Source organism: Varanus komodoensis, unplaced genomic scaffold (genome assembly GCF_004798865.1).
Source record: "Varanus komodoensis strain SLA01 unplaced genomic scaffold, ASM479886v1 scaffold10, whole genome shotgun sequence".
NCBI lineage: Eukaryota > Metazoa > Chordata > Lepidosauria > Squamata > Varanidae > Varanus > Varanus komodoensis.
Genome location: NW_025335269.1, coordinates 34,694,705 through 34,707,954, shown reverse-complemented (window position 1 = coordinate 34,707,954; position 13,250 = coordinate 34,694,705).

Here is a 13,250-nt window from a genome sequence, read left to right as displayed (position 1 = left end):
ATCAGCTCCAGTCAACATGCCCTGTGATGTGGATTGCTGGGAGTTAGTATCAAGTTGGCACAGATGGCACTAGACTTCAGCTCCTTCTCACCCAGGATCCCAGGCATAAGCGCCGTGATGCTGCGTTAAGGCACTCCATTACCCCTTTGGAGCAAACAAGAGAGAATGCAACTTCATAAAAGCTCAGCACATGGCAGCTTTGGAGCTTTGCAGCCGCCCAAGAGCCCTGCAAGTGTCAAAAGTCTGCAGCCTTCTTACCCGCAGAGCTTAGTCCAATAAAAAGCTATCATCTCTCCTGCGCCACATGTGTCCCAGAGCTAAAAGCATCACAGAGCCAGACCTCTGACAAATGAATTGCAGACGCTCTGAATTGTAGCAAAGGGCACCTCTCAGGCGCTGCCATTCTTCACCAATTACACCGACGGTTTCTCCATATTGCATTATAAAGGAAACTGCCGGGTCTTTGCAGGAAGAACTAAGATATATTAGCCTGGCCTGATCTTAAATCATTAGAGTTGTGACAAGCATTCCTCAGCATGAGGCATGAGGAGTGGCAAATAAGGTCAAAGCGTTGTTCTCCTTGGCTGTGAAAACTACTGCAAGCCTGATTCGGGTGTCTTTACATCCCTGTATCGAGTAGGTCTGTGGAAAAGTTCAGTCCCTCTGTTGTCAGGCATTTGCGGTTGGGATGGCAGCCTGATCCTGAGTCCCTTCATCGGACATAATTATGGCTGGAAGGTAACTGGGTCTTGCGATTTAAATTCCAGTCCAACGCGATGCACACAATGTTTGTGCAGGAGTCCAGCTGTGGCTTAGCAACAGAGCCCCTGCTTGGCATGCAGAAAGTCCCGGGTTCAATCATCAGCACCTCCCAGGACTGGGAAAACTCCTGCTTTGCATCCTGGCAAGCCACTGCCCGTCAGTGTCGGAACTACTAGGCTACATAGATGCAGGGTCTGATCCAGTGGAAGGCAGCTTCCTATGGGAAATGGGGAACTCTTTAAAACACTGTTTCCAAACAAGGGATGTGCAGTTCATGTCTTTCTGGAAGCCAATCCCTTTTAATTTCTAGTGTGTGGGACCCGAGTTAGTTACTGGTCAAGGAGATTCACTGTGAACGTGTTCAAGGACACTTTCATGTATTCCAGAACTATGGGAACCGGTGTGGTGCAGTGGTTAAGAGCACAAGACTGGGACTCAGGCGATCTGTGAGAGACGTGCCGGGACGGGGTGGGGAGGGGCCCTGCGGCCTACAAAGCGCCAGCGGCGTCCAGGGCCGGCCCCCGGGAGTAAACCAGCGTGTCGGATGGCCCCACTTCCATCTGCGCCGCCTGGAGCCCACGCCGTCCGGAACTCGCTGCTGCTCCGTTGCCAGTGCTGCTGCTGCCGCACCGAGGCCAGGACCACTGGCCCAGGCCCCTGCTCCGCCCCGCTTCTCCCGGCGTGTGTGAGAGACGCGCCGGGACGGGGTGGGGCACGGGGAGGGGCCCTGCGGCCTACAAAGTGCTGGTGGCGTCCGGGGCCGGTGGCCGAAGGGCGACAGCCTAAGGGTGGTGATGCCGCCATTTGGGAACTGTTCAGGGGCCGAGCAGGGGGCTGGGCTGGCCGGGGGCTTTGGTTGTGGCTTTGGTTTTGTTTGTGGGCTAGCAGTGGATTAAAGTAGGATGTTTTTAGTAATTTTAATTGTCTGCTTTAGGTTGCTTTTAATTGGTGCGTCTCCTGCTTTACTATGATGTCGCCTGGGGAGCGCGTGGGCGCCACCATCGGGGTGGTGATGGGCAATGGACGTTATGGCATTGGGGGTCTAATGGGTCTGCATAGAAGAAGGAGGGACAGATGGTTAACACCTGTCCCTCTTTCTGGTTATTCCCCCAGCCGGCGGGTTCCAGGTAGACTTCTCAGCTGCCCCCCGGGCCTGTCGGTGCTGCTGCTTAATGCCAGGTCGGTCCAAAATAAGGCAACACTCATCCATGATTTGATCATAGATGAGAGGGCCGACCTGGCTTGCATCACAGAGACCTGGGCGGGTGAGGGGGAGGATGTTGCCCTCTCACAACTGTGCCCACCCGGGTACCTGGTCCAGCACCGACCACGCCTGGAGGGGAGGGGAGGGGGGGTCACTCTGGTTTACTGAGCTTCTATTTCCCTTGTGGGGCTTCCTGTCCTCTCGAGGCCGGGGCTGGAGTGCCTCCACTTGGTGTTGGGCGACCGAGACAGATTGGGGATTCTGCTGGTGTACGGTGCACCCTTCTGCCCAAAAGACTCCCTGCCTGAGCTGACGGAGATCTTCTCGGACCTGGTGTTGAGGACTCCCAGGGTGTTGGTCCTGGGGGACTTCAATCTCCATGCCGAGACGGTTCTAACCAGGGCGGCTCAGGACTTCATGACCTCCATGGTGGCCATGGGACTGTCTCAACACGTCAGTGGCCCGACCCATGAACGTAGACACACTCTGGACCTGATTTTCTCGACGGGGCAGGAAGAGGGTGATCTGAGGGTGAGGAATTTAAGTTTGACGCCCTTGTCATGGTCAGACCACTTCCTCATAAGGTTTGAGCTCGAGAGCGGCCTTTCCCTCTGTAAGGGTGCGGACCAGATTGTATTGGTCTGTCCCTGGAGCTGGATGGATCCTGATGGATTCCTGAAAGCTCTGGGGGATTTTCCGGTTGACAAGGCTGGTGATCCTGTCTATGCCCTGGTTGAATTGTGGAATGGGGAGATGACCAGGGCTATTGACACGATCGCTCCCAAGCGTCCTCTCCCACCTGGCAGAGCCTGTTCATCTCCTTGGTATACACCTGAATTATGGGCGAGGAAGCAGGTTGGGAGATGTCTAGAGTGTAGGTGGAGGAGATCACAGGGTGAATCTGACCAAACACACTTAAGAGCCCATTATCGGGCCTATGCTGTGGCAGTGAGAACGGCGAAGAAGAAATTCTTCTCCGCTTCCATTGCCTCCTCACAATGCCATCCAGCGGAGCTCTTTCGGGTGGTGCAAGGGCTGATACATCCAGACCCAAAGAAAGATCTTGTGCCACCCTCAAAGGCCCGCTGTGACGACTTTGCCAGGCATTTCAGGGAGAAAATCGCTCAGATTCGTCACAAGCTTGACTCTACTATTGAACCAGATTCTACTGAGAAGATGCCAACGATGCCGTCGAGTCCACAATTAATGGATGAATTTCAGTTGTTGCGGCCTGATGATGTGGACAAGGTGCTTGGACAAGTACGCCCAACCACCTGCTTACTAGACCCATGCCCATCTTGGCTACTTAAGAAAGCCAAGGACGGGATTGGGACCTGGATCCTGGAGGTGATCAACGCCTCTTTAAGAGACGGTCGGGTACCTTCCTCTTTAACAGAGGCAGTAGTCTGACCAGTCCTAAAGAAGGCATCCCTGGATCCAGAGGTGACCGCCAATTATAGACCGGTGGCCAACATCCCGTTCCTGGGCAAGGTGCTAGAGCGGGTGGTGGCGGGACAACTCCAAGCATTCTTGGATGAAACTGATTATCTGGACCCATTTCAGTCCGGCTTCAAACCCAGGTGCGGCACTGAATCTGCCTTGGTCGTCCTGTACGATGACCTGTGCAGGGAGAGAGACAGGGGGAGTGTGTCCCTGTTAGTTCTCCTGGACCTCTCAGCGGCTTTCGATACCATCGACCATGGTATCCTTCTGAATAGGTTAGCGGGATTGGGAGTTGGAGGCACCGCATGGCGGTGGTTCCGCTCCTATCTCAACAGCCGATTCCAGAAGGTGGTGCTGGGGGACTATGGCTCTGCGCCATGGCAGTTATGCCATGGAGCTCCGCAGGGGTCCATTTTGTCCCCCTTGCTATTCAACATCTACATGAAACCACTGGGAGAGGACATTAGGAGATGTGGGCTGTGGAATCATCAGTACGCTGATGATACCCAACTCTACCTCTGATTTTCCACCAATCCAGGTGAGGCAGTGCCTGTGCTGAACCGGTGCCTGGCCGAGGTAATGGGCTGGATGAGGGCCAATAAACTGAAGCTCAATCCAGACAAGACGGAGGTCCTGTTGGTGGGTGGTTCAGGCCTCGGGACGAGGGACTTGGGCCTTGTCCTAAATGGGTTGCACTCCCTCTGAGGTAGAGGGTTCACAGCTTAGGAGTGCTCCTTGACCCTGAGCTGTCTTTAGAAGCTCAGGTGATGGTGGTGGCGAGGAGCGCTTTCCTCCAGCTTCGGCTGATCCATCAGCTGCGTCCCTTCCTGGAGAATGACTGCCTGGCGACAGTGACACATGCGTTGGTAACTTCCCGATTAGATTTCTGCAATGTGCTCTATGTGGGGCTACCCTTGAAGACAGTCCAGATACTTCAATTGGTGCAGAATAGAGCTGCCAGGCTGCTGACGGGGACTGGGCGTTGTTCTCATATAACCCCAGTTCTCCATCAGCTCCACTGGCTCCCGACTGAAGTCCGGGCCCAATTCAAGGTGTTGGTTATGACCTATAAAGCCCTCAACGGTTTGGGTCCTGGGTATCTAAAGGAACGCTTGCGTCCATACATGCCCTCCCACCCCTTGAGATCAGCAACAGACACCCTTCTCTGGGAACCCTCTGTGAATGATATTAGGAAGGTGAGTATCCAGAGGAGGGCCTTCTCTGTGGTGGCGCCCCACCCATGGAATGCGCTCCCCAGAGAGGTCCACCTGGCGCCGTCGTTATTTGTTTTTTGGTGCCAGGCTAAGACCTTTTTATTTAAAATTTATTTTAAGTGTTAATTTATTGGTCATTTGTAGGATTTCAAAATTATTTTTAAGCCGAGACGCACCAGGTTTTAATATTTTTATTGTATAATTTGGTTTTTGCTGTAAACTGCCCCGAGGCTTTGTTGCGATGGGGGCGGCATAGAAACGTTTTAAATAAATAAATAATAGAATAAATAGTCCCCACTCAGCCATGCAGCCCACTGAGTCCCTAGATGCAAAGCACCACTGGGCCAGTCCCAGACTCTGAACCCAACCTACCTGCAGAGTTATTGTTGGGAGGATAAGATCGAAAGGAGCAGAAATATGTAAGCCACCCTGAGTCCCATGGAAGGAAAAAAAAGGTGGGATACAAATATAATAAATGAATATGTTCAGGAAAAAGGGACTCAGCCCAGGCTGAACAGGGTTCTGCTGCCCCAGGAGACTCAGGCTCGGCATTTGGGTGCATTCCCGGATTCATGGCTGAACTGGCTGCACAGGATTTGGCCCTAGCCAGCAGTGTGCTTGAACAGCTGAGGCTAGGAGACCAATGGCATCTGTGTGTACAGATGTCTGATTTGCATGCTGTGATGATGCCTGTCTTAGCTGCATCCCTCCTGGATTCCTGTAACACGTTCTATCGGGGGCTGCCTTTAAAAGCAGTTCCAGAGCTTCAGCCAAACTACTGCCAGGGGCACGTGCCTCCCTTAAGGCCGCGGCCAGTCCCCAGGCACAATTCAAAGGGCTGGTCGTGGTCCATACAGGCTTGGGACCAGGCGAGCTGGTCACCCTCCCCTGCACAAGATGGCTGCAGGCCACCACCAAAGGTGTGCTTGCGGGTGAAGTGAGAATGGCTCTCCTCTTGGCCCGTGCTCCCAGAGTGTGGAACCTCTGCTGAAGGTGGCTTGCCTCAGTCCTCTGTGGCTGCCTTCTTCTGGCGGGCAAGAACATCTTTATTCAAGTAGGACTTCCCCATGCAAGCTAGTCTCTTGAGCTGGGTGCTGGTGGTTTTCTGCTTTTCTTAACGTCAGCCATTGCTTCATTCACTGCTGAATTCCCGAGCCATTACATCAGCCTCCCCTAGCGTGGAATCCTCGGAAAGATCTGGGCCACAGCTCCCATCTCCCCCAAACACTGGCCATTTGTGGCTGATGGGAGTTATCGTCTAAGACCTCTGGAAAGCACCAGGTTGGAGAAGTCTGCACTATATCAAACTTTCTAACGATTTGGTCCTCCAGAAGGATTAAGCCCACTAAGGGGTAATGAGGGGCCATCGGAAACAAGATCACACCTCCACTTGATCATGACTCCTGCAGGACGAATTCTGTACCCATTTAGATGCCAGGTTAGTATTTTCCTCTTCCAGCAGACATTTCATCCCTAAACTCTTCCTCTGAATATTACCTTTCCTGCTGGCTCTTTACTATCTTCATCATGTTTCATTATTTTCATTTTCATGAACTGCATTTATTGTCTGAGTGTCGTTATATTGGCTCGTTCTACGACGCGGGTCACCACAAAGGCATTTGTCCATACATTTAACAAATGGGCATTCAGCCTTAATGATATGTGGCACCCATGGAGGTTGGGCAGGGTCATTCCAGGGTTGCAGGACTCAAAGAACTCTTTGTAGAGGACAGTTCAGCATGAGTGTCTTCCTTCAGCTGGCCTGCATCGCGCGAGAACGTGTGTTGCCAAGGCAAAGGTCCCATTTATGAAGTGCACCAGGTCCAAAACATCAAATGCTGATTTTAGAATAGCAGAAGGAAAACCCCCTCATTCAGCTTCTCTACACGTTCCACAGGGCCCCCTTTTAAGAAAGCCGTTTTACTACTTACCATCAGAAGCAGTGCTTGAAGAACAGTCAGCGCGGGCCAATCCTCTGCTTCAGATCAGCTGCGAAGGAGGGACAGTGCAGCTGACACTTCCACAAAGGCAGGTGGCCAAGTTCAGGGAGACTCTGTTGAAGCTCACAAAGATGTCTTCATGCCACGTGAATGCTGTGTTCGCTGGCTGTTTGAGGCATGCATTCACAATGTTATGGCCTCTGGACACATCTTCCACAAAACACAGCATGGTGGTCCTGCTAAAGAGCTGCATTAAGACCACTGTGATGGGATGCTGATGTACATTTATTTTACATTATATCTCTGCCCTGCCTTCTTTCCTGCTGTGAACTTGATTTGCATTAGTGCTGAGAATTGTGGGTTCAAAGGAGCTGTTTAGTGTCACTTCACCTCTGCCTTGTAATCTGTCTTTGGGGCAAGTTACTCATCTTGCCACACTTGACATTTTTCTTTTTTTGTGGGGGTGGGGTGCCAGGACAGTTTTTCAAATACCCATTTGTACCCACAGCCCAAAAAGGCTGCCTACCCTGATTTAGACCACCCACCAGCTCATGATAGGTCAAAATCTGCTGGCATCCATTCCTCGGAGTGTGGGGCCTGGTTCCCTCCAGGGAGGTTGTGGAAAGCCGTGGCTGCCAGTCGGCACTGACGGAACTGGACCAGTTTCGCAGGCCTTGAATGTTGGCCTCACAGACGCCCAGGTCACCCTCCGATGGGGCTGCTTCCAAGGTCTCCGGCGCAGCCCATGGGGAGAAGCACCACTCCCTGCAGGCAGATCACACCTGCCTCCCAGCTCAGCTCAGCCAGGGTCGCCCTCTTCCACCCCACCTCTGAAAGGCAGGATTGCACTGCCTGCCACTGCTTCAGCCCCTGCTTTCAAAGGGTCTCAGCTGGAAGGGTGGGTGTTTCATACCTCCACCCCCTCCCTGGAAAAAAATGAAATGGAGGAGAGGGAAAGTGCATGGCTATCTCTTTGCTATGTCAAGAAAGAATGCGTGTTTATGGTGGGGGGAAGCTGCGTCTGTGCCCCCGCCCCACGATGCACCACCCACAGTTGCATGGAGCTCTGGGCATAGGTGGGTGGCCCACCTTAGGGTGCTCTAGATGCTTATCTTAATGGCAAAGCAATCCACTCCTTTCCCAAGGGATCGGCATTGGTGCTACGGAAGGGTGTTTGCTGAAACGGAGCATCTAATTAAAGGAATTGCTAACTTCTGTTAAAGATTCGGGGCTAATAGTTCGCACATTCACAATGCTTTCTTAGGCACAGAATGACATTGGCAGCGCTACAGGTTTCTTCCTGCAGATGACTGCTCACTTCTGCTTTGCAGAAGCACCATCAGAAGCATTTTCTGAAGGGAACATAACACAATTTCCCCTCCCCTCCCCTCCCCTCCCTTCTCCAAAGCAAGCTTTTCTCGAATCCAAAAAGGGTTGACTCAAAGGCTAGAATTTCCAGACATGGCTATAAAAACACATCACCAAGAACCAGGGTTCAGGAAAACATCACTCATTGATTTCTTCCAGTCAGACAGAAATATTGAAGACTGTTTCAAGCAGTGAACAAAGTAACTTAGCAATTTAGCAGTTGTGAATGCAACCCTCCTTATGAATGAATCATCCCCAGCAGCCCCACTTTATCCAGCTAGTCCTCCTCCTGCTGGACGGCCTGTGAGCTCATTGTCCGCCCTTTCACACTTCCCTTCTCACAGGGTTTTGCTCATTGCCTGCATTCCCTTTTGCCTCTTTAAGCTCCATTTTCCGTCTATTTTTTATGGCTCCCATTTCTGCTTTCCAGGCTGAGCTTTCCCCGATCTTGTCATTTCCAATTCACTTCTCATTCTGCATTTGTCAGTCTCCCTTTTTACCTTTGTCTTTTTCTCATTTTCTAGAACTCCTCTGTGTCATTTTCTTCTCACTTCAGTGGTTCTCTTCCTGACTAAAGCGGCAGGTGGGATGAGCAGGATCAGTGTGCAAATTGATAGAGAAAGTATCCACGGCTTGCAGTTCAGCAGCTCCCTCAGGTGATGGGCCATGGCTTTTCTGCTAATCAATGCGGATGCCCATCCCTTTAAGTCCACTGGAAAACAATTCCGAGCACATCACAGAAGCCACAGCTCTGAACACCATCTTGGAAGTGACATCCAATCACCCAGCAAAGCCTCTGCAACTGGCCTATCCGTCCACAGAGTGAGGTGTATGGAGGATACATAAGCACAACACTGTCATTCTGCCCCTACAGTAGGGCAGGCCCGACCCACTGATTACCTGTAGGACAGACTGAACCCAAATATCTCCTACAGCGTATCACATTCTTCACTCTAATGCATTTAAATCAGTATCTGATCTGTGTTTCTAAAGGCTCAAAATGCTACTAATAAGGAAGAAAGGTGCAAGTGCATTCTGGAAATAGCACCGGTAGAGCACTTTCAACTGCTCATCTCACCCCATTTAGTTTGTTACCACCATCTCTATGCACACACACAACAAAGAACATACAGATGTTCTTCAGATGTTCTGTACTACAACCCCCATCATCCATCCCCATTGGCCAAGGTGGCTGGGGCTGATGAGAGTTGTAGACCAAAGCATCTGAAAGGTGCTGGGTTGGGGAAGGCTAATGAACACAGTTGGAGCACTGTGGGCTCCTTTCAAGATTTTTTGCTTCTCTGTTCTCCTGGGCATAGAGGATCACTTGGTAAGCCAAATTAAATGGGTGACTAGTTGCTCCAGCTTTGCCACTGGAACTAAACCTACCCTAAAGCTATCCCAAATGAATCACTAGCTGCTACCACCTGAATCACAGGAGCAAGATAGTTGCCGATTAAGAGGCGAGATCATAAACAGTTTCCTCTTACCACCTTCAAATGCCTAATCATCTAGAGAAATAAGATGATATTTCCCAGAAATTTTGCTAAGCAATAGCAATAGCATATTATTGAGATCTAATTAGTCAGAACCCCTGCCCCCTGCCTGCAATAAGACACACTGGTTTTAATTAACCAAAAACTTAGGTTTATCAATAAAATACAAAGAGCACTGATGTAAAAGCAGTGAGAACCAACAGAGAAGATCCTGGTCCTGTCTTTTAAAAGTTGCTCTAGCTGATGTGAGGAAGTGTCACTTCTGCTAACTGAAGGCATTTAATAGAAGATTTGCTTGTGCGTATAGTACCTCCGCTGGCAAACTGACAGAATGGCACTGTTTGCTTTAGGATAGAAGGTAGGAGGGAAATGAAGGCCAATTAGAGAAACATGTATCATGTCCCCTTAAGGAAGCAGGAAGGTTGGATCACTCTGTGCTGGATTATACATTTTCCTGGTGCATGTCCACATTTCTGTGACAATCTCACCTTCTTCTACCAGGGCAAACCCCAGGTGAGGCCTTCCTTGTCCAGGAGGCTGAGGCTGGCCCACCTTCAGTCCCTGCAAAAGCGATCATTTTGTAGCTGCCTGAAGGGCAGCAACCTGCACTGAGCAGTGAAGCTTTGAATCCCACTTTGAACCCCAGCACAATGGGATCATGGTGACATCTAGGGCCGTGCTGCCCGGGCAGAAGCTGCTTCAGTCAGCCTGTGGCTCTATTGCTCATCCTCCACATTCAGCGCAGCAATCGGCTCCACTGAGCCCATGTGCCCCAGGAGTCGGGGCTCCTGCACCATCCATTGGCTGGAACCAGTAGCTCCCTGCTATTGACCAAAGGCAAACTGAGGCTGAGAGGCTAGGCAAGGTGAGAGGCAGAAGCTGGCACAGGTAGGCAAGGAACAAATGGGCCAGAGGCGGGAGTTGTGTTCCAGGGCAGGCTGCAGGGGAGCCACCAGCGAAAGGGAACACGTGCCAGGGGCTGCAGGCAGGAGACATGAGCACGGATGGGCTGGAGGTCAGGCACAAGCTACAGCTGGGGAAGGGTGGGGCAAGGTCTCGGGATCAGCACTGTTCCCCAGCGCAATGGGTTGTTAAGACAGAGCAGCTGGCTGTGCTGGGAGCTGGGCGGGAAGGAGAACACTCTGCAGGGCCTGCTTTTTTCATTGGCTTGCCATGTCAGCGGACTAAATCCAGGCTTTGGTGTTCATGAGCAGTTTCCCGGTCGGTATAGCAGCCTAGGCCCAATGACCATAGTCTGCCTGGGCTGGGCAAGGGGCCAGAAATCTTGCAGCACAGGAGATAAAGCACTGGCGGGCAAAGGCCCGGGGCTGAGAGCCGCTGCCTCGGCCCCGGGGCCTTACAAGGCTGGCCCCTTTCAGGCTTGGATCCAGTGAGGACTGTATGAACTGCACTGGGTTCCTCGCAAGAGGAAGAAAGGCAGAGGGCAAAGGTCCAGAGGGGCTTGAAGGGGGTGGCCACGCGCTTGCAGAGAGACTCTTGTCATTCTTTGCAGTGCCTCTTTTACCATCTGTGTTTAGCTGTTTTAAACTTTTTATTTTTCCCCAGTTTTTCTGATATTTTATTATATTTTTGTAATTTGATTCGATGGATTGTGTAAAGTACCCAGAGAACTTCAGCCATGGGGCAATATAGAAATTGTTGTTGTTGTTAAATTACATACACACACACACTTAATATATATAAAATAATGTAAAGTAATAACAATGTTCTACTAATAATGTCAAAATCCACAGGCACAATGTCATCTTTTTGGTGCCAGGTTAAGGGTCCATGCTAATCCTAAGCAAACAGTAAAGTTTTAATTTACTATTTAATGTTTTAAATGGTTTCATTTTTGTATTTTGACTTTCTATTATGTGCTTGTATTTTTAGGGTTTTAATCTTCGTAAACGGCTCAGAGAGCTTTGGGTTTCAGGCAGTATCAAAATGCAGTCAATAGAATGAAATAAATAAGCAATGGGTGATTTTTGTGCAGGCATCAACTGATTCTCTTCAAATAACACACATGCTGGGGAGTGGTAGTTATCTGCAGCATTTAAACTTAGCATTCATTTTAAGGACTGCTACGTTTTAAAATTCTTTTTTTAACCACCACATAAACATTCCCATGCACTGCAGCAGGCTTTACATTATATATATATATAAACAGTTATTTCTCTTTCTGCTTCATTATATGTTAGCAAAGAATGCAAACATCACAGTACGCTTTCAAGCATTTTGTAATTATATGTAATAGGCTTGTTAATGTTGCAGGGGTGGAAAACCCGCCTCGCCACTGCTACAGCTGAATTCCCTCAATGGTGCCAATCTAGTGCTCTGCTTTTAATTTTTTATTAAACCACTAAACATCTCAAAAGCCAAATGCAAATATTAGAATTGGGGTGTGTCCATGTGTGAGAGAGAGAGAGGAGGAGGAGAGAAAAAACTCGGAGATTATGTGAACACGGTTATTTCCTTTCAAACCATTCTACAGCAAGGTTTTCCTGGATATTTACACATCTGCATCTGTGTCCAAAACCTGCAAGATTGCCTGGCTTTCACAAGGTGTCTTTTAAATATGTGTTCCCAGGGGACAGAATGCAGTGACACCACTGAAGCAAAAACTGGTCTGGGAATGGTCAGTGCTTGCCAAAATTCGCCATGACCACATGGTCCAAAATGGTGGTGCCCGTAGGATGAACTCTAGGAAACTATTTTGAAAGCCCCTATAGACTAGTGGAGAATAGGTACTGCCATCCAAAACAGTCAAAATGCCTGTGAGGACACCAAAAACAATGATTAAAAAGGAAAGGTTTTAACAAACCAAAGGAAGTTTTAAAAAGTGAAAAGCCATGCTCAATATACTTATCTCACTGGCAATAAGAATGATGTTTAAATGGTTAACTCAGCATTAAAATGTTTTCATCTGCCAATCTTGGAGTGTGCATGAATGTACACACGCGCACACGCGCACACACACACACACACACACACACAGAGAGAGAGGGAGAGAGAGAGAGAGAGGGAGAAGCCCCCAAAATTGGCCTTCCTGTAACTATGACCCACCAATTCTGGTTTAGAGACTAAACTATGGTTAAACAAACCATGATTTTGTACCATAGCTGAACCGACACAATGCCATCAGGTCCAGCATGTTCCCATTCCATTCAAATTGCACAGTTGTACTAACAGGACTATTCAGCTATCTAGCCCTCTTCTGTTGGCAGAGAGCTTTGACAGACTTCTGGACTACAGACTGCTAAAACCCACCGTCCACGTGGTGGAGAATCTGCTGGTATCCTAAGTTTTGGGAGTTGAGCCTTCATAGGGTGTTATAGTCACCAGTTTCCTACCATCAATGCTTCCACTACACTCAGGGTGTTAGTCCTATTTTCCTATATATCTATTTTCCCACTTATCTATAGAATTTTCAATATGTAGAGCCTACTGAAATAAACTGCTATGGGTCATTTCCATAAGGTGAATCTAATAAATTATGTAAAACTTAGGTTCTTAAGTAAAAATAAACTCACCTACTTAAAAAAAAAAAAACAACAGTGCTGTTCCAAACTGTATTATTCATCAGCAAAGCTTTACTGCTGAACCTAAGAGCACCTCCCACAGTTAGTTCATGCAGGGCAGGGTGTCAACTTGAGCGTGTCTGGAATGGATGAGATACTCAGCCTCAGAGGAAAAGCCCTCAGGGTGATGCTAATTATTGAAGAAACGGGAAATGTTGAAATACAGGCAAAAAGAAAAGCATAATAGGCATTATATATTTAGACCTGTAGTTCATTTGCACATGGTTATTAGTCAGCCAAGA